Source organism: Tamandua tetradactyla, chromosome 9, assembly GCF_023851605.1.
Source record: "Tamandua tetradactyla isolate mTamTet1 chromosome 9, mTamTet1.pri, whole genome shotgun sequence".
Classification (NCBI taxonomy): domain Eukaryota; kingdom Metazoa; phylum Chordata; class Mammalia; order Pilosa; family Myrmecophagidae; genus Tamandua; species Tamandua tetradactyla.
The window spans coordinates 46,469,180-46,494,368 of NC_135335.1; the positions used below are offsets into that span (position 1 = coordinate 46,469,180).

Consider the following 25,189-nt stretch of genomic DNA (forward strand, 5'->3'; position numbering starts at 1 on the left):
GGCAACTATACACATCACCTTAAACAATATTAAAGTGGAAAATATTCTCTTCTAGCTGTGGACCTATGAATCTCAAAACAAGTTATCTGATGCCAATATGCAAAGGAGGGACAGTCACAGAATCCATAGGGAGAAATTGGAAGGAAAACCTGCAGGCAAACACCATTGAATTTCAAAGTCTGAAAGTCATTTATCCTTCAGCTTTAGAAAGTGGTAGTCCCACCCTTTCCAAGGTCCTATGCAGTAGCACGCCTCTTTCTGAATCAACCTCAAGGGACATTGAGGAGACCATCTTTTTCTCAGGTCCACCCTCTCCAGGCATTGGGGTCACACCTGGAGATGTGACACCTGAACCTAACTACCACAGGGTCATAATGGAATGAATCTGGAGAGCAATAACAGGCAGAGGGATGAAAAATTTACAACTGTATGGAGGCTAAAAAATACACTTCTGAACAATGGTAAAGGAAGAAATTACAAGTCAGTAAATGTCTTGAGGCAAGTGAAAATGAGAACACAACATATCAAAACTTATTTATTTAAACAGACTTACTACAATGAACCTAGAATAGGAAATGAGATTTTGCCATTTAATACAGGTTATTGTAATACCCTGACACATTCCAGAGCATGTGGGGCAGAAGATAAAAGTATTTGCAAAGTCCATTAAGGGACAGGAGCAGAACTGTGTAAATATTAAACTTTCCCACCTGAGGAATTCCTGATATTCTCTCAAGCATTAAGGACTCCCAACTTAATAAGACAAGCCTTCAATCTTGCCTTTATGAAACTTATTTTTTAATGGTGAAGCTAAGCTTACATGTAGTTATGCATAAGTCTTATCCCAAGAGAACCTCTGTTGTTCATATTTAGCCTCTCTGAGACAAACTCTGCAAATAGAGCCAATGCCCTCCCCCATATTTTGAACATGGCTCCCAGGGGAGGAAGTCTTCCTGACAACAAAGGGCATAAATCCCAGGAATTAGCCTGGACCTCACGTTGTCAATTGACATTGTCTTCTTGAACAAAAGGGGGAAGAGAAATGAACCACAATGAAGTTTCGGTGGCTGAGTTTCCAAATAGATTTGAGAGATAATTCTGGAAGTTACTCTTATGCAAGATTCAGCCAGATATTGCACATTGTCACAGTATGCCAAGCCCCAACCAACAGTATTCTTGAAAAACCTAGATGATCCTGGCCTCTATATAAGTTTTACCTATTAAGTTTAGATTTTTAGAAATTTTAAGACTCTAGTTTGCTCCTAAGCCAGTTAAGCCCTGAAACACAGAGGTACCAGTAAACCCAGGAACATCAACCAGTTTCATTCCTCTGCCCCATAGTATCTACCCCCTTCTCAGCATGAACTTATAATGGTCATTGCCCAGAGATCCCTGAATATTGAAAGAATGATCAAATGAGAGGAAGGAAGTGTAATAGAGAAGTTAAGATTTAACAAATGATTATGACTACTGACTCATTGTAATATATCCCCTTTTAGTCTCTGGTGTATTGGAATAACCAGAAGGAAATACCTGACATTGTGGAACTGTGACCTAGTAGACTTGATCTTTGATAATGACTGTACAACTATATAGCTTTCAACTTGTGAATATGTAATTGATAAAACCTGGTGACCAAAACCATCATTATTCAGTGTATAGGTAGACGAGTAATAAAGTAAAGACATACATGAGAAAATAGGCTGGGAATAGAAGGGTAATAATCATATGCAAATGATGGACAATAGTTAATAATACTACTTTAATGATCTTTCTTCAATTTTAACAAATACAACTTATATTAAAAAATAGCAGAATTACAAAGTGCTGTTATCAGGTGTGACAAATGAATCCAAGTGTTGGTGGTTTGGAATGTATGGGAGGCCTGTGTTTTGTGTATGATTGTTCTGTAAACCCACAACTACTTTAATAAAAAATTGAAGGGATTCAAAGAAGGCAATGCTGAGAGGGAAATTTATTGCCTTAAATGCCTATATTATAAAAGATGAAAGAGAAAAAAATTGACAAATTAACTTCCCATTTGGAAGAACTAAATAAAGAAAAGCCAACTAACTTCAAAGCAAACAGAAGGAAAAAATAACAAAGATTAGAGCAAAAATGTATGAAATTGAGATCGTGAAAACAATAAATTGTAAACAAACCCAGAAATTGATTCTTTTGGAAAATCAATAAAATCAATGCACCCTTAGCTAGGCTGACAAAGAAAAAGGTGAGAGGATGCCAATAAATAAAATCAGAAATGGGAGGGGGTATATAACAACTGACATCATGGAAGTAAAGGAGATAATGAGAATATACTGTGCTAACAAATGAGACAACTTAGATGAAATGGGCAACTGCTTAGAAAAGCATGAACAACCAACATTGACGTGAGAAGTAGAAGACCTCAATAAACCAATCACAAGTAAAATTGAATCAGTCATGAAAAACCTCCCCATAAAACAAAATCCTGAAACAGATGACTTGACATGTGAATTCTACCAAGGATTCAAGAATTAGAAACAATCCTGCTCAAGACTAAACTACCTAACTCATTTTATGAAACCAACATCACCCTAGTACCAAAGCCAAAGAAACATAAGAACATGAAATTACATAAAATCTCTTTAATATATATAGAGGTAAAAATACTCAACAACATACTTGCAAATTGAATCCAGTGGCACGTTAAAAGAATGATACACCATGGCCAAGTGAATTCATTCTGCATATGCAATGGTGATTCAAAACAAAAAAAAAAATCAGTTAGTATAATGCATGACGTCAATATGCCAAAGGGGGATAAACGCATGATTAATTGTGATCGATGCAGAAAAAAGGATATGACAAAATTTAGCATGCTTTCTTTATGAAAATAGTTCACAGGATAAGAATAAAAGAAAACTTCCTCAATACAATAAAGGGAATATATGAAAAACTCCCCATGTGGGACATGGCATCCAGGGGTGAAAGTCTCCCTGGCAGCATGGGAGATGACTCCCAAGGATGAGTCTGTCCCTGGCTCCGTGGGATCAACAATTTCATTCTGACCAAAAGAGGGAAAAATTGTAACTAATAAAGTACCAGCGACTGGAAGAATTCAAATAGAGTGAGAAGCTATTCTAGAGGTCACTCTTACACTAACTTCAGTTAGACATTGCTACCTTTTTAACTTGCCAACCCCTAACCAAAACCATTCCAACCAATACTAAAAAACACCTATGGTAATATATAGGATTCTACAAAGGTTCCATGCACTAGGGTAACTTTCCAGAAACCTGCAACCTCCAGATGGGTCCCTGGACAGATAAGTCCTGAAATCTAGAGGGTCCAATCTTTCTGGAGCATCAGCTAGTTTTATCTCCTTATCCTATATTATTGACAGCCCCTTCAAACATGAAAAACTTGAACGACCATAGCCCAAATACCCTAAAAAGTGGAATAGAAAGATTAAAGGTGCTGGTGGAGTTATATGGAGAAGGTAGAATTTAACAAATAAGTATGACTGCTGAATCATTGCATTGATGTTTCAGTATATTACAATTGCTAGAAGTAAAAATCTAAAATTGTGGAATTGTAACCGATATCAAACTCTGAAATCTGTTCAACAATTGATTCTTGTGTTGCACTTTGAAATTTATTGCTTTTTTGTAAATATGTTATTTTTCACAAAAAAAGAAAAAAGAAGTTGATTGTGATGATAAAAAAAAGATATTCATTCCTTCTGGTCCCCTATATTCTGGAGTAGTAGAAGAAAAAATCTGAGAGGATAGTATGGTAGCCCATGGCAAACTCTTGGATGTTTCCTGTAACTATTTGTTGAAGAGTGCTTTGAAAACTATTGCTTTTTTCTTTCTTTGCTTTGTATATATGTTACATTATACAATAAAACAAGTTTTTAAAAAAGCCATTCCATTTCTGGCATATTGCTTTTTGGCAGCTAGCAAACTAGGACAGACAGTAAGTAAAGGTAAAAAGAGAAAAAAAATTAGATATGACATGTAAAATCCAAAAGGCATAAATGGTAGTATTGCCGTTACTGTAATAACACTAAATGTTAATGGATTAAACTCCCCAATCTAAAGACATAAACTGGCAGATTGGATTAAAAAACAAAGCCCATCTATATGCTGTCTAAAGGAGACACATTTCAGACCCAAGGAAAAGAAAATTTGAAAGTGAAAGTCCATGCAAACACCATCAGAAAGCAGCAGGTGTAACTATACTAGTATCTGACAAATTAGACTTCAAATTGAAAATAATTAAAAGAAAGAAGGGCACTATATATTAATAAAAGGAAAAATTAAACAAGAAGACATAACATTCATAAATATTTATGCACTGAGCCAGAGTGATCCAAAATACATGAGGCAAACACTGATAATACTGAAGGGAGAAATAAGCACCTCTACCAAAATAATTGAAGACTTCAATTCTCTGCTCTCATCAATGGATAGAACATCTAGACCAATAATCAACAAAGAAACAGAATATGAATCTTTTTATATTTTTTCAGATTATCCATAGAAGTGATCTAATCAACTTTCCAACATACAGTACTGAATAGGGATTAAAAGAAATAATGCCTTCCAAGATGGATCAGGATTGAAACATGGCTTATCTAGGGTACATACTCCTTTCAAACCACCTTAACTAGGTTGACAAAGAGAAAAAGAGAGAGGATGCAAATAAATTAAATCAGAAATTGGAGATCAGACATAACCACTGACCCAATAGAAATAAAGGAAGTAATGGGAGGATACTATGAGCAACTATATGCTAATAAACAAAACAATGTAGATGAAATGGACAACTTCCAAGAAAGGAATAAACAACCAATATTGAAATAGATGAAGTCAACAAACCAATCACAAGTAAAGGGATTGAATCAATCATCAAGAAGCTCCCACAAAAGAAAAGTCCAGGACCAAATGGCTTCATGTATGAATTCTAACAAGCATTCAAGAAATTAGTACCAATCCTACTCAAGCTCTTTAAAAAAAATGAAGAGAGAAGGCTACTCTGGTAGTTATGTTCAGGTGTCAACTTCGCCGGGTGATGGTTCCTAGTTCTGTTGCTGTGGATTTGAATCATCAGCTTGTGAAACTCATCTATGGCTGATTACATCTGTAGTCTCTAAGGGGAGTGCCTTCCTCAATGAGTGATGCTTAATTTAACTCATGGGAAGCTTAAAAGAGAGAGTTCAATACAGCACAGCCCAATCAGCTCAGCATACCTCATCTCAGCACTTGCAGCTCAACCCAGACCTTTGGAGACGCAGAAAAGAATCACCCCAGGGAAAGCTGTTGGAACCCAGAAGCCTGGAGAGAAGGCCAGCAGAGATCACCCTGTGCCTTCCCATGTAAGAGAGAACCTCAGATGAAAGTTAGCTGCCTTTCCTCTGAAGAAGTATACATTCTTAACTAAAAAACCCCCTTTTATTAAAAGCTAATCCATCTGTGATGTGTTGCATTCTGGCTAGAACAGATTTGGTACCAGAGAAGTGAGGTGCTTCTGCAGTTTGCAAATACCAGACATGTTGGAAAAGTTTTTATGATGGATAAGGGGAAAATCTGGGGGGAACTGTGAGGAGCTTGATGGAGAAGGCCTGTAGTGCTTGAAGAGACTGTTAGTGTAAATGGAACCACACCCAATATGGACAAAGGGGGACACAAAAGGAACAAATTGGAGTTTGCAGAGTGAGAAACATGGAAGAATGGGTCTGAAACCAAGAAGCCTTGGGTCAGGAGAGTGGACCCACCCATATACCTGGAGATGGTGAGTTTGCCCCAGGAGCAGAGGGTGGGCTTTCTGCTTCATTGCTTAGGAAGAGTTATGCCACCCCAGACATTGGAAAGAACTGAGTGCATAAACTAGGGATTCAGGGGAGCCTGGCTGCCACCCCATTGTTCTGGAAGGGTTCATCCCTGGAGATGGCAGAGATCCCAGATGCTGCTCTGAAGCTTGCAGAGGGTGGAGCTGAGAAAAATATGGTCTCCCCTATGTTCCCCAAGCTTTCTGTCCCTGCAACTTTGAACTCTGGTCTACACGTTTGAGTTCCAGAAAGGGGAGTGCTTCCACCAGGGGGAAAAACAATCATTCCATTGAACTGGAATCTAAGATTGCCACCTGATCACTTTGGGCTACTCATGCCAGAAAGGGATTTACTGGCTTGGGTGATTGACCCTGACTACCAGGGTGAAATAGGAATGCAAGTACATAATGGAGGTAAAGAAGAGTTTTCCTGGAATATAGGAGATCCTGTAGGGTTTCCCTTTGTACTACCATGCCCTGTGATTCAAATCTATGGAAACTGCAACAACCTAATTCAGGCAGGACTACCAATGGCTCTGAAACTTCAGAAATGAAGGTTTGGGTCACCACCAGGAAAATAAACACAGCCAGCTGAGGTGTTTCTGGGGGTAAAGGGAACTTTGAGTAGGTAGTGGAAGAAGGTAGTGATAAATATGAACTACAACCACATGATCAGTTACAGAAACAAGAAGTATAAGGGCGTGAATATTTCTTCCTTATTTTGTAATATCTTTATTTTCCACTTTGTTTTATCCCCTTTATCATATGACATAAGCTGTTTTGTTCATGTCATAGTAATTAAGTTGTAAGATATCAAGTTAAAGAGTGACTATTACCCAAGGACTTGAACTCTATTCTGGAGAGATTTAATGCAGTTCTTGTTGTATGCAGTTTTTGCTGTATGAGTATTGTTAGGCAAGGAAAATAATGTGTCTGTTATTGTTTCCTACTTAGAGATTGTGGGAAAATGGCTGAAGGTCAGAAGGCTTCCATAGCGCAGATAAAGGTGTGGACCTTGGAACACCAGGTCCTGCCAGGGTGGAACACTGTCCTGGTAAGCACATGATTGTTTGCAGAAGGAAACATTTGAACCTTGCACAGCATGCCTGAGATTAATGTTGATGTGGCAGTTTGGGCAAAAAACAACTTACTAACAACCTTGAAATATACTTTCTGTTTTGAAGTTTCTCAGAAAATTACTATAGGAACTCAGGGTTGAGGCTCTTGGCCTTTGAGACATGAGTTCTCTGCCCTCACTTAAAAGACTCTTCTGTGTGAGTGTCTTTATTTTTCAGATTTGTGGTGTCTTCCTTGGCCTCTTGTGCTGAGCTTGTCTCAGCAGAGATTAAGTATGGTTTAAGGTGATAGCATAGCTGCAAAGTTGACAAGGGGTAGACTGTCATGGTCAGGTTCAAGTCTCAACTTGGCCAGGTGGGAGTGCACAGTTGTCTGGTCAGGCAAGTGTTGATCTGACTGTTGCTGTGAAGACATTTCATGCACTTAAATCATGACCATGTTGGCTGTGTCCACAGCTAATTGCATTTGCAATCAGCTAAGGGCAGTGTCTTTTGCAATGAATAATGCTTAATCTAATCAACAGAAGGCTTTTAAAGAGGATTCAAAAGAGATGATCACTCTTCCTCCTTCAGACAGCCAGCCTCTACTGAGAATTCATTAGAGGACCTTCATTGGAGCTGCCAGCAGGTGGACAACACTACAGATCTTGGACTCTTACATCCCCACAGCTGCATGAGGCACTTTTATAAAACTTATAATTACAGCTATCTCCTGCTGATTCTGTTTCTCTAGAGAATCCTAACTAATATAAAAGGCATACCATGTTCATGGATTGGAGGACTAAGTATAGTTAAGTTGTCAATTTTACTCAAATTGATTTATAGATTCATTACAAAATCAATTAAAATCCTAAAAACTTACTTTGCAGAAATAGAAAATAGAAATAGAAAAACCAATAATCTAAACTGGCATAAAGATAGATATATTGACCAATGGAATTGAATAGAATATTCAGATATGGACACTTTCATCTATGGACAATTGATCTTTGATAAGGCAGTCAAGCCAAATCACCTGTGACAGAGCAGCCCCTTCAATAAATGGTGCTTGGAGAACTGAATATCTATATGCAAAAGAATGAAAGAGGATCCATATCTCACACTTATACAAAAAATTAACTCAAAATGGATCAGAAACCTATATATTAGAGCTAAGACCATAGAATATTTAAAATAAAAATATAGGGAAATATCTTATAAAACTTGTAATAGAAGGTGGTTTCCTAGATCTTACACCCAAAGCACAAGTATTTGAAGAAATAGATAAATGAGAACTCCTCAAAATTAAACACTTCTGTGCATTCAAGAACTTTGTCAAGAAAGTAAAAAAGCAGTCTACACAATAGGAGACAATATTTAGCAACCACACATCAGATAAGCTTTTACTAACCAGAATATATAAGGTGATTCTTCAAATCAACAACAAAAAAGACAAACAACCCAATTAAAAAATAAGCAAAAGACATGAACAGATACATCTCAGAAGAGGAAATACAAATGGCTAAAAGGCACATGAAAGGAAGTTCAATGTCAATGGCTGTGCCAGTTTGAAAGGATTTATGTATCCTAGAAAAGTCATGTTTTAATCCTAATCAATCTTGTGGAAGCAATGATTTCTTCTAATCCCTACTCAGTGGTATAGATTGGAAACTTGATTAGATTATCTCCACAGAGATGTGGCTCAATCAATTGTGGATATTAAACTTGATTAGGTAGAGATGTCTCTACCCAGTCTATGTGGGTTTTGATTAGTTTACTGAAATTCTTTAGAAGAGGAGACAGTTTGGAGAGGGTCACTTTCTGAGAAAGAGGAGAGAGTTGCACAACCATGACAGAAGGATGAGAGAACTCCAGAGTCCAATAGTCAGTGACCTTTGGAGATAAAGAAGGAAAATGCCTCCCAGTGAGCTTCATGAAGAAGCCTTGAGAGAAAGTTAGCAAACACTGCCACATTTGCCATGTGCCCTTCCAACTGATAGAGAAATGCTGAATGTCATCAGTTTTCTTGAAACAAGGTATCTTTCCCTGGATGCCTTAGATTGGACATTTCTAGAGACTTGTTTTAATTTGGATAATTTCACAGCCTTAGAACTGTAAACTAGCAATTTATTAAACTCCCCTTTTTTAAAGCTATTCAGTTTCTGTTATATTGCATTCTGACAGCTAGCAAACTAGGATACTGGCTATTAGGGAACTGCAAATCAAAACCACAATGAGATATCATCTCGCATCTTCTAGAATGGTCATTATCAAAATGACAAATGCTGGAGAGGATGTGGAGAAAGAAGCACACTTCTCCACTGTTGGTAAGAATTTAAAATGGTATAACTGCTCAGGAAAGCATTTTGGTGATTCCCCAGGAAGCTAAGTATAGAATTGCCATATGATACAGCATTCCCATTGCTAAGTATGTGTTCAGAGGACATAAGTGCAAGGACACAAATAGACATTTCCACACCAAGGTTTATAGCAGCATTATTTACAATTGCCAGGAGATGGAAACAGCCTGAATGTCCATCAATGGATGAGCAGCTAAATAAGCTGTGGTGTATACACGATGGAATATTTTGTAAGTCAGAATAAAGTCATGAAACATGTAACAACATAGATGGACCTTGAGAATATGATGCAAGTGAAATTATCCAGAAAAAAATAGGAAAAATACTGTACGGGCTCACCAATATGAATTAACATTAATGAGTGAACTTGGAGAATTTAAGTTAAGACTACATGTTATCAGGAGATAGAAATAAGGTAGAGATTGGATAATTGAAATGGATAGCACAATATTATCTGATTGTAGCACAATAATATAAGCACCCTGAATGTGAGTATGATAGAGTGAGAAGGGCTGGGGGCACATATGAAACCAGAAAGAAAGATAGAGGAGAAAGACCAAGATAGTTTAATTTAGGAGTACCTACAGTGTACAATGATGGTGATTACTGCTTTCAGCTCTTCAGGGTATATATCAAGTATTGATATTGCCAGATCATAGGGCAACTCAATATTAGTATTTTGAAGAACTGCCAAATTGTCTCACACAGTGGCTGTACCATTATACATTCCCACCAGCAGTGAATAAGCATTATAATTTCTCCACATCCTATCCAACATTTGTACTTTTCTGTTTAATAGCAGCCATTCTTTATAGGTGTGAGATGATATCTCATTGTAGTCTTGATTTTCATTTCATTTACAGAGAAGCTAGAGATGGGTGAGCAGTTACACAATGAGGTTGAACTTAAATGTAAGTGAACCTATAGAAGTGATGGTAATGCATTAATGGAGTTATAAGTAACATCGCCACATTGAAAGTGAATATGATTGACAGGGGTTCTATAAAGATGTGTATTCCACCGATTAACTTTACAATTATAAATACATTCCTGCATGAACTACTGGAAAAATTTTATTTTGAACAAAGAGTCAATGATAGAGGGGAATAGGGGGAAAATTAATATTGCCTGCTATGTTCTATAGTTAGCAGATAGACATCAACAGTACTACAGCAATACTGGGGATAAATAATGGAGATGGAGGGACAAGAAATAAGGGGAGGTTTGATTTGATATTTGGTGAGGATCTGTTTTTTGGTTCTTTTTTTTCTTTGGACCAATGAAAATTGTCTAAAACTAAGAATGCTTATGATTATAAAACTAAATAAGGACACTGTAAGACATGGACTGGTTATTTTGAACATTATTGTAAATACTCAATAGATGGAGGGGGTCAAAGGGTATAATAACTAAGAAGCAGAAATGTGAACTGTGATGTATACATATGATGGAACATTGAGAGGCCACAATAAGAAATGAAGATGTGAGGCATACAATGAGGTGAATGTATCTTGGTGTATTAGTTTGCTAAGCTGCTGGAATACTATATATCAGAAATGGAATGGCATTTAAAAAGGGGAATATAATAGGTCACAAATTTACAGTTCTGAGCCTATGAAAATGTCCCAGCTAAGGTATCCAGGGAAAGTCACCTTAATTCAAGAAAAGTCAATGGGTCTGGAACACCTCTGTCAGCTGGGAAGGCACATGGCTGGCATCTGCTGGTCCCTTGCTCCTGGGCTCCATTGTTTTCAGCCTCTGTTTCCATGGGGTTCCTTACTTTACTTCTCTGGGGCTGGCTTGTATCTCTTGGCTTCCATTGGCTCTCTCCAGGTTCTGGCTTGCTTAATATCTCATGGGAAGGCACACTGCAATGTCTGTTGAGCTCCAAGCATCTCCTAAATATGTGTCTCTGTTCTCCAAGTGTTGGCATCTGTGTCAGCTCTCTCTCCTCAAAATGTTTCTCCTTTTAAAGAACTCCCACAAACCAATAAAGAACAACCTTGAACAGATGGAGCCACATCTCCATCTAATCAAAGTTCACACCCACAATTGGGCATGTCATATCTCTGTGGAGATAATCTAATCAAAAGATTCTGCCCTATAGCATCGAATTAGGATTAAAAGAAATAGCTTCTCCCCACAAGGTTGAATCAGGATTAAAACATGGCTTTTCTGGGGTACATAATACTTTCATATGGGCACACTTGGGAACATTATGTTGCATGAGCTAAGTCAGAAACAAAAAAAAACAAATATGGTATTGACTCATTTAGAAAATATCTGTAAGAAAATGGGAGCATAGATTGTAGGTTTTTATAGCAGCTACGCTTAGTCTGGGTTTGTAAGTGTGTTTCTAGATTCTGAGATGCTGTGCCATATGTGCATAAGCTGGTATTTCCTTGGAACTTTAGGTATCTCTGTGACACCTAAGACTCTGAACTGTAGTTTTGCTGTACTGAAAATCAGCATTGTTACATAAAACAATTTTTAAAGTAATGGAGAAAGAGGTAGGCTTCAATTAGAGATAAAAGCAAAGCCAATCTGGTTGGAACAAAGGTAAATCAGAATATAGGACAAATGATGATATTGCATGTATTCTAGAGCTTCACCTACTGTATGTGACAAAAGGCAGAGAGGCTTATGGTGTCTAGAACCTAAATTTTCTGTAACCCACAATCTAAATCAGCTTGCTTGGATAACTCATTCAGACATCCCAAATATATGGAACCCAGAAGAGGAATGAGGCCTTGCAATACTGTATAGCTTAATGTGACACTCATATAAAACCAAGACTATGGTTAGGCTGATAATTAAAAGATATTAGCAGAACAAATAAAAGAAAAAATAAAACAAATAAGCCAACAAACACTAAAAAAGAAAAGGTATTGATAGAGTCCCTAGAGGGACTGGAGAAAAAAAGCATGAAACTATTAAACTTTCCTTCCTGGAAAACCTTGGGTATTCTTTCAATCATTAGAGATTCCCAATAAATAAGCCATGCCCTTGATTTTGAGGCTTGTCCTATTTAAACTTATTTCTGTAGTGGAGAAGCTAAGACTACCTATGATTATGTCTAAGAGTTGCATCCAGGAAACCTCTTCTGTTGCTCAGCTTTAGTCTTTCTCTCTCTATGTCCAACACTGCAAATGAAATGCTACCTTCTCCTCTACATGGGTCATGACATTCAGGGTAAAACACTTCCTGACAATACAAGGCATGACTCCCAGGAATGAGCCTGGACCTGGCACTGTGGGATTGATGATACCTTTTGGACCAAAAGAGGGAATAGAAATGTAACAAAAGAAGGTATCAGTGGCTGAGAGAGTTCAAATAGTGTTGAGCAGTTATTCTGGAGGTTAATCTTATGCAAGCTTCAGCTAGTTATGGCTAATTGCCATGGTTTGCCAAAGCCCAATCCCCATCATTCCTGTTAACCCTAAAAAATGCTAGGGCTATAACTGAGACTCTATAAAAGTTTCATGCACTAAATTTACTTTCCAGAAACCCATAGCCTCCAGAGGGCTTCTAGGCAAGATAAGTCCTGAAACCCAGAGGGGTCAGCCACACTAAGTTTCAACTAATTGCATCCTTATATCCTATTTTGACACCCCCTTTTTAAAGTGAAAAAGTTAGAATGGGCATAGCCAAAGATCCCTATAGATTGGGAAAATGAGCAAAGGAGAAGGAGGAATTATAACAGAGAATGATAGGATTTAAAAATGAGTATAACTGCTGAATCACTATATTGATATTTCTTTTAGTCATCAGTGTTTTGGAGCAGCTAGAAGTAATAACCTGAAATTATTGAACATAACCCATTCAAAACTTTGAAATTGGCTCTGTAACTGCATGTTAAAATATACTTTGAAAATTATTGCTATTTTTCTGTATATATGTGTGCTGGTTTGAAACTGTTGTGTATGCCATAAAATCCATATTGTTTAACCTGTTTCAATATTTCTGGGTGGAATCTTTTTGATTAAGTTGTTTTAATGGAGCTACAGCCCACCTAATTGTGGATGGGACCTGTTGATTGGATGGTTTCCATGGAGATGTATCTCCATCATTCAGAGTGAGGTCACTTACTTGAGTCCTTTAACAGGGAACCATTTTGGAAAAAACTTCAGAGCCTACACAGCCTTTAGAGATGCAGAAAGAAAATGCCCCTGGGGAAGTAATTTGAAAAAGGCAGGAGAGAAAGCTAGCAGACATCACTATGTGCTTTCCCAGGTGAGAGAGAAACCCTGAACATCATCAGCCCTTTCTTGAATATTTTTCCCTGGATGCCTTAGTTTGGACATTTTTTATAACCTTAGAACTGTAAACTTGTACCTTAATAAATTCCTCTTTTCAAAGCCATTCTATTTCTGATATATTGCATTCTGGCAGCTTTAGCAAACCAAAACAATATGTTATACTTTACAGTAAAAAAACTTTTAAAACTTGCTATGAATATGTGTACTATTTTTCTCATTAATTATCAAAGTTTGTAAATATTATATGAGTCTGATTTGTGAGTCACATGCAGAGCTATCTCTGTCCTTGTAAGAAATGCCAAAATGTTTCCCAAAGTGGCTGTACCATTATGCATCCTCTCCAGCAACGAATGAGAGTCCCTGTTGTTCCACATTATTGCTAGTAATTGATATCTATTCTTTGGATCTTGACCATTCCAGTGGGTGTGTAGTATGTCTCATTGTTGGTTTTAGTTGATTTTCTGTAATAACAAATGATATTGAGCATCTTTATATGTGTTTATTTGCCAATTGTATACCTAGCTTGGTGAGGTGTCTGTTCAGTCCTTTACCCGGTTTTTCAATTAGGCAATTTTTTGAGTTGTGGGGTCTTGGTATATTTTGGTACAAGTCTTGTTCAGATATGTTTGGTAAAATTTTCTCCCAATGTGGGCCTGAGGTCTTTTAACAGTCTCTTCATTAAGTAGAATTGGAAAATTTTTAATGAAATCCCATTACCACTTCTTCCTTTCATGGCTCTTTCTAGATGCTGCACATGAAAATGCATCAGCAAACTGAAGGCCACATAGATCTTACCTTTTGTTGTCTTCTAAAATTTTTATAATTTTAAATTTTACACAAAAATCTAAAACTATTTTGGGTGAATATTTTTGTAAGTTGTAAATTTTATGTTTTTTTCCTATATATTTGTCCAGTTCTCCCATCACCATTTTTTGAAAGGATTATACTCACTTGGGGGTATTTGCATGAGCCTACATGTAGACTGAATTGTTTTCCATTTGTTATGTGCCAAGGTCACACTCTTCTTAAATTATGCAAGTATAATTATAAAATATTTATTACAGTATTTGAATCATGAAATGTGAGCTCTTTAACATTGTTCTCTTTATGGAGATTGTACAGATACCTAGGATTAAGAGTAGTTTGTCAATATCTACATAACATCTTTCTAGGATTTTTATTGAGATTGCATTGACTCTAGAGATCAAGTCAGGAGCAATTGATGTCTTAGAAATAGAGTGTCAATCCACTATGGAAAAGGAATATTTCTCATTTTATTTAGAATTTTATTTCTTTCAAGTTTTTCATAGTTTACAAGATTAAGATATTTACATATGTTGTTAGGCTTAATCTGGGCAGTCATGGAGCTTGGTTTCAGAGAGATCAAATTCTTAGATATAGCATAGGTGATGGAGGTTTAGCCCTGAGTATAAGGGCACAGTTTTTATTCCATATGATGATCCACTGTAGTGGATCATGTAGTAACCATGACTCATCCATTGCAACTTATTCCCTGGGGGATAGCAGATCCAGAGCCACTTACAGTGACTAGTTGAAATGGAGAATTCACAAATAATGCAGGTGAGGGAAAAGATCTGTGAGCTCTTCACCAGTCTTTGGCTCTACTCCTCCAGGACACCTGGGCCCTGTTTCTCAAGTCTGTTTCCTTATTGTGCTTTAGCCTTGGCTTGGCCAAGGCTTTATCCATATTGGGTCTCAGTATGGACAGTATAAATTATTGAAGTGTCAGTGGTATAGATGACAAATGGATCACTAAATGAGGGGAGCCAAGGGATATCCAAATGCTGACACTTGGTTTGCTTGCTGTGGGACTATTTAAGGTTTCCTAAAGCTTTTGTAAATTTCCTAATATTCAAACACTAGTATATACCATTTTTCAAAGTGTTGAGGGTAAGTATTAAAAGTGGTATTAACAGGCATTCATAGTATTTTGGCTGATTCAGTAAAAGTGGTCAGTAATGTAGCTTGAGTTTTTATGATGAGTCAAGTTTCAATAAATGGAGGCTGGTGTCACAGACAATCATCCCAAATGCATTGACCTGATGTGGAACAGAATGAAGAATTCAGGATTCAGATAAAAGGAAAACACTGAGAAATACTCACTAGAAAAAATATATAAATCAATTTTTCTTGCTTCCATCCCACATATATCTCATGTCCTTGGCCTTTTAAAATATTCTAACCTGGAGGATGCACCCTGTCCTGCAAATCCATATGCAGATCATGAATTGCCATGTCACTGATGCCATGGCAGGTCTCTCAAGGAACCACTCTGCAAGCCCTGAGGGTGACAAGAACGACTTCTGCATTATATCCATTGAGCATCCTGTGCACCCCTTATTCATCATTTAGGCAGTGAAAACTCCTTACTAACATTAATATGAGACCACTTCTTTTTTTTTTAATTGAGAAATATTCACGTACATATTTCTATACATGGTGTACAATTGCTAGCTCACAATATCATCAAATAGTTGTGTTTTCATTACCATCATCATTTTTTAGGACATTTGCATCACTCCAGAAAAAGAAATAAAAAGGAAAAACTCATAAATACTGTACTGGTTTGAAAGGATTATGTATTCTAGAAAAGCCATGTTTTAACCCTATTCTATCTCGTGGGAGCAACTGTTTCTTTTCATTCCTATTCAATAATGTAGGTTGGAAACTTTAATTAGATTATCTCCATGGTGATGTGATACACCCAACTGTGGGTACTAAATTTTGATTAGATGGAGATGTGACTCCACCCATTACAGCTAGGTCTTGATCAGTTTACTGGAATCCTTCAAAAGAGGAAGAATTTTGGAGAAAGCTTCAGAATGATGAGACAGCCATGAGGCCAAGAGTCCACCACTCAGTGACCTTTGAAGATGATGAAGGAGAATGCCTCTGGGGTAGCTTCCATGAAGCAAGAATTCTGTAGAGGAAGCTAGCAAATGTCATCATATTCACCAGGTGCCTTTCCAGTTGAAAGAAACCCTGAACTTCATTGGCCTTGCTTTAGTGAAGGCAACCTTATTTGTGTCTTAATTTGGACATTTTTATAGACTTGCTTTAATTTGGACATTCTCATGGCCATAGAACTGTAAACTTGCAACTTAATAAATTCCCCTTTTAAAAAGCCATTCCATTTCTTATATATTGCATTCCAGCAGCTAGCAAACTAGGATACATACCATACATCTTACCTCTCCCTTTCATTGACCACTAGTGTTTCCATCTACCCAATTTATTTTACCCTTTTCCCCCCTATTATTTATTTACTTATTTTTTATTCATATTTTTTACTTATCTGTCCATACCCTGAATATGAGGAGCATCAGACACAAGGTTTTCACAATCACACAGTCACATTGTAAATATTATATCTTCATATAATAATTTTTAAGAATCTAGGCTACTGGAACACAATTCAACAGTTTCAGGTACTTCCATTCAGCCACTCCAATACATCATGAACTAAAAAGGGATAGCCATATAATGCATAAGAATAACCTCCAAAATAACTTCTCAACTCTGTTTGAAATTGCTCAGTCACTGAAACTTTATTTTGTCTAAATTCTCTGCCCCCTCTTTTGGTAAAGAGGCTTTCTCAATTGCTTAATCCTGGGTCCCAGCTTATCCCAGTCTTTCTGTCCCATGTTTACAGCTCTAGGAGTCATGTCCCACATAGGGGGGAGGGCAGTGAGTTCTCCTGCTGAGTTGGCTTAGAGAGAGAGAGGCCACACCTGAGCAACAAAAGAGGTCTCTGGGGGTGACCCTTATGCCTGATTTTAAGTAGACTTAATTTATACTTTGCAAAAATAAGTTTCATAGGGATGAACCCCAAGATCGAGGGCTCAGCCTATTGATTTGGTTGTCCCATTGCTTATGAGAACATCAGAAATTCTCCAAATAAGGGAGTCAAATATTCTGTCCTTTCTTCCCATTTCCCCAAAGGAACTTTGCAAACACCTCTTTATTCACTACCCAGATTACTCTGGGATTTATTGGGGCATCACTTTAACCTGGATAAACCAACAAATTCTCACGTCCTATTCAAGATTCCACATACTTATGGTGTTCCAACTAAATTAACCATACAAGTTAATTTAGGAAATACACTATCCAAAATATAAATTTTGCACTAAATAAACATCTCTCCCTTTAGTCTCACACAGAAGTTGAAGTTTAAAACTGTGGATGATATCATCCTTTACTCAGTCTTCTGATATTCCTTAGTACTATCTAGATAAGCTTCATTTATATCTCTGTTCAATGACTGATCACTTTTTCAACTTTTTAAACAGTTTCTGTATGGGGTACTTCTGACTTTTATAGCTTCAGAGCTCTAACTCTGAGTCACAGATGTCACATATATACCCAAAGTTTCTGGGAAAGACCATGTTATTTACAAACAGCCCAATATCTCAGAATTTAGATTTAAGTTTCGTTTCCTGAATATATGTGACTGTTGTTAAGAGCTTATGATCTAGGACCCTTTACAATAAGCCCCAACCTGATGACCAATGCTCTCAACTTTAGTTCATTGAATTTTTATATTATAATTAGTCCACATGATTGAGGCATGATAATATCTGCTTTTTGTTCCTGATATTTCATTCACTCATATAGCTCTTAAGGTTCATTCACCTAGTTGCATGCCTCACAACTTCATTCCTTCTTGCAGCTGCTCAGTAGTCCATTAAATTTATACACCTTTGTTCTTCCTTCAATTCTTCAATTGTTGTATCCTTAGGCCACCTCCATTAATTGTAGATCAAGGACACTGCCACCATAGATACCAGTGTGCAAATGTCCATTCCTGCCCCATCACTCAGTTCCTCCAGGTATATACTAAGCAATGGGGTTTTGGGATCATATGGCAAACCCACCCTAACCTCCAGAGAAATCACCACACTGCCTTCCATGGGGCTAGATCTCTCATTTCCCTGCTGACAGTGAATAGATACATCTCTTTCTCTACATTTTGAGACCCACTTCTTTAGTTTTTTTGTTTAAGTGATAAACTGTAATTGCTCTTCCCAGGTCCCTGAACAACTAGCCAAATAACTAATTACCACTTTTGTATTCATGTATGTATATATTAATATACATATATATATATATATTGCACCCCCTTTTCCTTTCCATATAAAATGAACTAACAAATGGAAGAGTTCTGGGTTTCTGATGTTGTATAACAAAATTACCAAACTCAATTTTCTTATCTCTTGTGTCTTTGTGATCCTTTTCTCCATCAGAGTAAAATGATTATTTATTTTGGAAGGTTATTTGGAAACTTTTCTCTGCCCAAAGTCTTTGTTCCACAGAAAAGTGGCAAAGAAAGGACCCAGGTCTAAATGGTCTGCACAGCTCAGAGTAAGCATTAGTGGTCACCTCACCTACACAATCCTGTAGGATTAAAAAAGTAACATACACTAGTTGCCTTAAACGATAGGAATTTATTGTCTTACAGATTTTATGCTAGAAAAGTGAAATCTAAATGTCATCAGGGTTGGGCCTCCTCTGCAGTTTGCAGGGTTCTGATGGTGGCTTGCCTACAATCTCTCTCTTGGTCACATCACCATCTTTTTCTCTATCTTTACTTAGTCATTTGTAACTCTTCCCAAATTCTTTCCTTATAATTATCATAAACATATCAGATCAGCAATCTAATTTAGGTATGCCCTAATGCAATTTGGACTCATCTTAACTAATACTGTTCAAAGACCCTATTTGCAAATGACTTTACATTCACAGGACTGGGGATTAGGATATAAACATATAAATGTACAACATTCATCTCTCTGGACGCTCAAAAACCATGTTCTTCTCACTTGCAAACGTCGTTCATGTTATCCCAGCACCCTGAAATCTTTATGCCATTTCAGTAATAAATCTATGTAAATCTCATAGATATTGGTTATCAGCTAGTTTTCATTTCAGGCAATATTCCTCTGTCTTTGGAACTGTGAAACCTAGAAAAGAAGTCACCTGCTTCCAAAATATATTGGTGGGAGGACCATAGGATAGACATCCTCATTGCAGTGGGAAAAAAGAGTCAAAGTTCTCAAGCAGGTTCACAGAGATACGTTCCAGTAGATTCAAGTATTGAGAGTAATTTGTGGCTAATGCTGTGTCTTCCCAGCCGGCTGGAGCAGCTGCTTTATACTCTCCACACACCTGCTGGTGGCCATTTTTCCTCTGAATGTTGGGATGGCAACCAAGCCCTCCTTGAACCCTGGGGAAGTGTTCCAAACCTTTTCAAACACGAGGATGGCAGCCACATTATCCACAATCACTGGGGTGTAAGACCCACTCTCTGTGAACACCAGGATGGGCCTGCCCTTACAGAAACTAGAGCAGTAGCACTACTCTCTTGGCCCTAGGATGTCTCTTCAGTCCAGATCTTTGTATCCATTGTTCTGTCCTTGCAATCTTTATTTAGTCTTGTCTCTGTCACATTCTCATATTCAGACCAAGCAGGCAACATTTCTGCTGACATAAAATTATCAAACACTTTTTTGGTCTTCCATGCAATTTATGGGGGTACAAACCATCATATAAAAGGGTTTTCCACAGACTTTACATGGATAATCAAATCTCCATTCCTGACTCCCCCTGAAATGGTTCATTGGATCTATGTGTCATGCACATAGTCTCTTAACAAATGTTGGTTTAAACCACACACTCATTCTCATTTCCAGGGAAATCTATCTAGATTGGTGAGAATTTTCCAAATCAATGTGATAGTTCCATTTTACTTAATATCTCAGTCCTCAATTTATATCTTTCCTCTCATATTTTACTATAGTCAACAATACAAACTCAGACCACACCTTCTACATTTTGATTGGAAATTTCCTAAGTTAAATATCCAAGTTCATCACTTACAAATTATTCTTCCATCCAACATCAGAGCACAAGTCTGCAAATTTTCTGCCATTTTATAAAAAAATAACATGTCCTATATTTTCCAATAACATCAATTATTTAATTCTAAGACTTCATCACAATCACCTTTAACATCCATATCTCTACTAATCATTTCTTAAAGCAATGTAAACTTTTAATATTTAAGCACTGCAAAATCTTCCCACCTCTACACATCACCCATTTTCAAACCAGTACCACAGTATTAGCTATTTGGTACAAGAGCACTCCACTTGTCACCACCAAGAATGGTCTTGGTTTATCATGATGGCTGTAACAAATAGCACAGGAAGGTTGGCTTGCAAAACTAGAAGTTATTATATTCCATTCGGGATACTGAAAGTCCAAAATCAAGATATCAGCAGGATCATGCTTTCTCCAGAGTCAGGGGGTGGGTTGCCCATAATATATAACACCATTGGTTTCCTTCTGTCTCTGACTCCTTAGTAGGTCTACATATCCTCTATTAATAACTACAGTCATGTTGGATTTTGGCCCACATGGGTCATGTTGGCCTCTCCTTTAATAACATCTTCAAAGAACTTATTTACACATAGGTTTATATTCACTTGACCAAGGGTAAAGATTTCAAGATGTTTTAGTCTATAACAGCAATTAGTGACTTGGACATTTTCTGAAACATTTAGACCTAAGAAACACCTATAAAAACAGAACTCAACAACAACATGACACACATTCTTCACAAGCACACAAGGAATATTATAAAGGATATAAGATATGATATGTAATAAAATGTATCTCAATAAATTTGAAATGATACAAATAATATACAGTATGTACTATAAATGCAATGGAATGAAAGTAAAAATAAATAACAAGAAAATATGTAAAATTCACAAATATGTAGAATTAAAAATCATCTCTTAGATTAAGCAATGTTTCAAAGAAATCATGGAATTTGATAATATACATTGAGATGACTGAAAATGAAAAGACAATGTACAAAAGTGTGGATGCAGATAAAATAGAACTTAGCAGGAAATTTATGGCTGTGAGTGTTTATGTGCAGAAATAAAGATCTCAAAAATAATAATCTATCCCTAGTAGAGAGGCTCTAGAAACATAAGAGCAAACAAAATCTAAAATGAACAGCAGGAAGGAAGGAAAAAAACTGAGTGCGAAGGAAGTAAGTAGAGAATATACGTACAATACAAATAAATCAAAGAAACTAAAACTGATCTTGTGAATAGTTCAAGATAATCAAAACTGACCAATTTTTAAATAAATTGATAAAGGAGTCAAAAAGAGAGGGAGAGAGATGGAGATACTATTAAAAACGCTAGAAACAGGCAAGAAAGAGGAAACATAATTACTGACTTTACAGAAAATTAAAAAATGATTATAAAGAAGTATTATACAAATATAAATTTATATAGAATACTATATAGTATTTAGAATACTGTATAAATTACATAACTTAGATGAAGTGTATAAATTCATCAAAAAATACTAAGTAGCAAAATTGACTCAGAAAGAAATAGACAATCTGAATAGACTTTTAACAACAAAGTGATGCAATTTAGTAACAATAATTTTAAAAAACCTGCCAATAAAACACCTAGGTCAATATAATTATAATTGCAAATAGTAAACATTTTTATACTGTTATCAGTGCCACAATCCTCAATGTGGCATCCTGAAACCTGGTGAAGGAAGTGCCTCAGATTTCTTTGTTTTGTTTTGTTTTCAGTTTACCTTGCTTATAAGTAATTTTGACAATGTATTTTTCCAACGATATTGTAACATTCTTTTGATAAAATCCAAACTATATTCAGAAGAGACATTTTGAAATATTTTTCCAGTAAATGAAAATGGCATGTCCAACCATTTAATTTGATCCTCTTTGATTTCTCTTTATAATACACAGCAGTTGTAAGAAGAGATATTTAAGCATGTGTTTGTCCTTGATTCGTTTGCATTTATATATATTTGAAAATTTTGCAAGTGATGACATTTTCCTTTCATTATCTACTTCCTTCTCAACATAAAAGAAATGAGTGAGGCCCCCTGCAGGCCGGCCCGAGGGAGTGCGCAATGGATCGTCGGAGCCGGGTGCATGGAGCCCAGAGAACCCTTGCTGGGTTCGGCCCGGGTCCCACAGACCCCAGGACAGCCCGCCCGAGCGCAGAAATTCGGGGCCATGGCACGGGTGCTGATCGTAGGCGCCGGGCTGACAGGAAGCTTATGCGCCACCCTGCTGAGGAGGGCGGCCCCGGGTTCTTTGCACCTCACTGTGTGGTACAAGGCTGAGGATCCAGGGAGAAGAATGACTACAATCAGCTGTGCTCATAATCCACAATGCCCAGCTGACTTGGTGCTCAGTACATCACCTGCACTCTTTATTATACCAAGAAACAGAGTTTTTAGGATGAACTGTTAGCACATGGCATTTTGAAGCCTTTGACCTCTCCCATTGAAGGAATGGTGGTGAAAGAAGGAGACTGTAACTTTGTGGCACCTCAAGGAGTTTCTTTAATTATTAAACATTATTTAAAAGAATCAGAATTACATACTTGTGGTGGGAAATAAAGAAAAAATTCAAGGAAAATATCATAATATATAAATCAACAAGAAAGCATGGATAGGAATTACCATTGAGCAAGAAAGAAGGTAAAGAAAGAGAACTCGAGAGGGATGGCAGGTGACCATAGAAGACACACTTCACCATTTTGTTCCGTGGATGGATCCAGTTTGTGACTGCACTTTTGTGTCATTGATATGGGAAATCCTGGTTATGTGAACATGATTTTGCTTTTGGATTAGGTGCACACATCTACTTCAGACATGACCCAGATCAACCTGAGGAATAAGTGGGAAGTCTCCAAGGAGACAGGCCCCCTTGAGCAGTTTGACCTTCTTGTCCTCACAATGCCAGTTTCCCAGATTCTGCAGCTTTAAAGTGACATTGTGAACTATGGCAATGTGACTTCACCTATTCCAGGTGGGTCTTGATGAGTTTACTGGAATCCTTTAAAAGAGAAAACATTTTGGAATGAGACATAACAGAAGCCTCAGAGCTGACAGAGCCCAGAGCTTACATAGATACCTGTATGTTTGGAGATGCTTGGAGCCCAGCAGACAGCACCATGAGATGTTAAGCAAGCCAGAACCTGGAGAGAGCCAAGGGAAGCCAAGAGATGAAAGTCAGCCCTGGAGAAGTAAAATCAGGAACCCCCAGAGGAACAGAGGCTGAAAGTAAGGGAGCCCAGGAGGAAGGGACCAGAAGATGCCAGCCACATGACTTCCCAGCTGACAGAGGTGTTCCTGACCCATTGGCCCTCCTTGACTTAAGATATCTTTCCTTGGATGTCTTAGCTTGGATAGTTTTATAGACTTAGAAGTATAAACTTGTAATTTATTAAATTCCCGTTATTAAAAGCCTTTCTAGTTATGGTATACCACATTCTGGCAGCTTGTAAACTAACACACTCTGTGTCTCAGGTGTCACACAAATACCCAAAGTTACATGGAATGATCAGGCTATATATAAAGAGCTCAGCATCTCAGAATTTAGAAATAACAGTTACAACTCAGGAATAGATGTGACTGCTATAAGAGCTTACAATCTGGGAACCTCCACAATAGACCTTTACCTGATAACCTTTTCTCAGAGTTCATTTCTCAGAGTTTGTACATTATAGTTAGTCCATATTAGTGAGGCATTAAAATATTTGTCTTTTTGTTTCTGACTTGTTTCACTCAACTTACTGTCCTCAAGTTTCATAGACCTAGTTACATGCCTCACTACTTCATTCCTTTTTGCAGACGCTCAGTAGTCCATTGTGTGTATACACCACAGTTCCCCCTTCCAGCCCTCAATCAGTGTACCCTTAGATCACCTCCATCCATTGCAATTTGCAAACACAGCCACCATAAACACAAGTGTGCAAATCTCCATTTGTTTCCCTACTGTCAGTTTCTATAAGTATACACCTAACTACCCGGTTGCAGGATCATTTGGCAACTCCATCCCTAACCTCCTGTGGAGCCACCACACTGCCCTCCAGAGGGGCTGTGCCACTCTACTTTCCTGCCAACAGTGGATAGATACATCTTCACTCCACATATTCTCCATTGTATCTCTCTGTTCATTTTTAAAAAGTTTTGTTTACACATCATAAATCCAATCTAAGTAAAAAATCAATGATTCCTGGTATAATCACATAGCCATGCCTTCACCATCACAGTCTACATGAGGACATTTCCATTTCTTCTGCAAAGAATCCCAAAACCCTCCCTCCTATCCCCTGCTTATTGACATTTAGCTTCAGCTTAATAGCTTTGTTACATTCAATGGAAGCATATAACAATGTTACTGATAATTGTAGACCCTAGTAAGCATTAATTGTATTTTTACTGTATACCATTCCATTTTCAATACCTTGCAATGCTGACATTCATTTGTTCTCACATGAAAAAACATTCTTATATTTGTACATTTAATCACAATCATTGTCCACTCCAGGTATTGCTAAGTTATACCATCATGCTCTTTATCTTCTGTCTCTCCTTTTGGTGTCATATATGCCCCAAATCCTGCTCCCTCAACCATACTCATACTCAGCTTCATTCATTGTATTTACAGTATTGTGCTACTATCAGATAGTATTGTGCTATCCATTTCTGGGTCTTTACAATCAGTCCCGTTGAACATTCTATACTCCTTCAGCATCAAATGCCCAATCTCTACCTTCTTTCTATCTCTTGGTAACCTGTGTTCTCAACTTTAGCTCTCAAAGTT

At 37.3% G+C, this 25,189-nt stretch overlaps 1 pseudogene; it reads left to right on the forward strand.

Annotated features, from left to right (window-relative positions):
- The first annotated feature begins 22,588 nt into the window (after positions 1–22,588).
- Positions 22,589–23,346, forward strand: LOC143646084 (renalase-like; annotated as a pseudogene).
- The last annotated feature ends 1,843 nt before the right edge of the window (positions 23,347–25,189 follow it).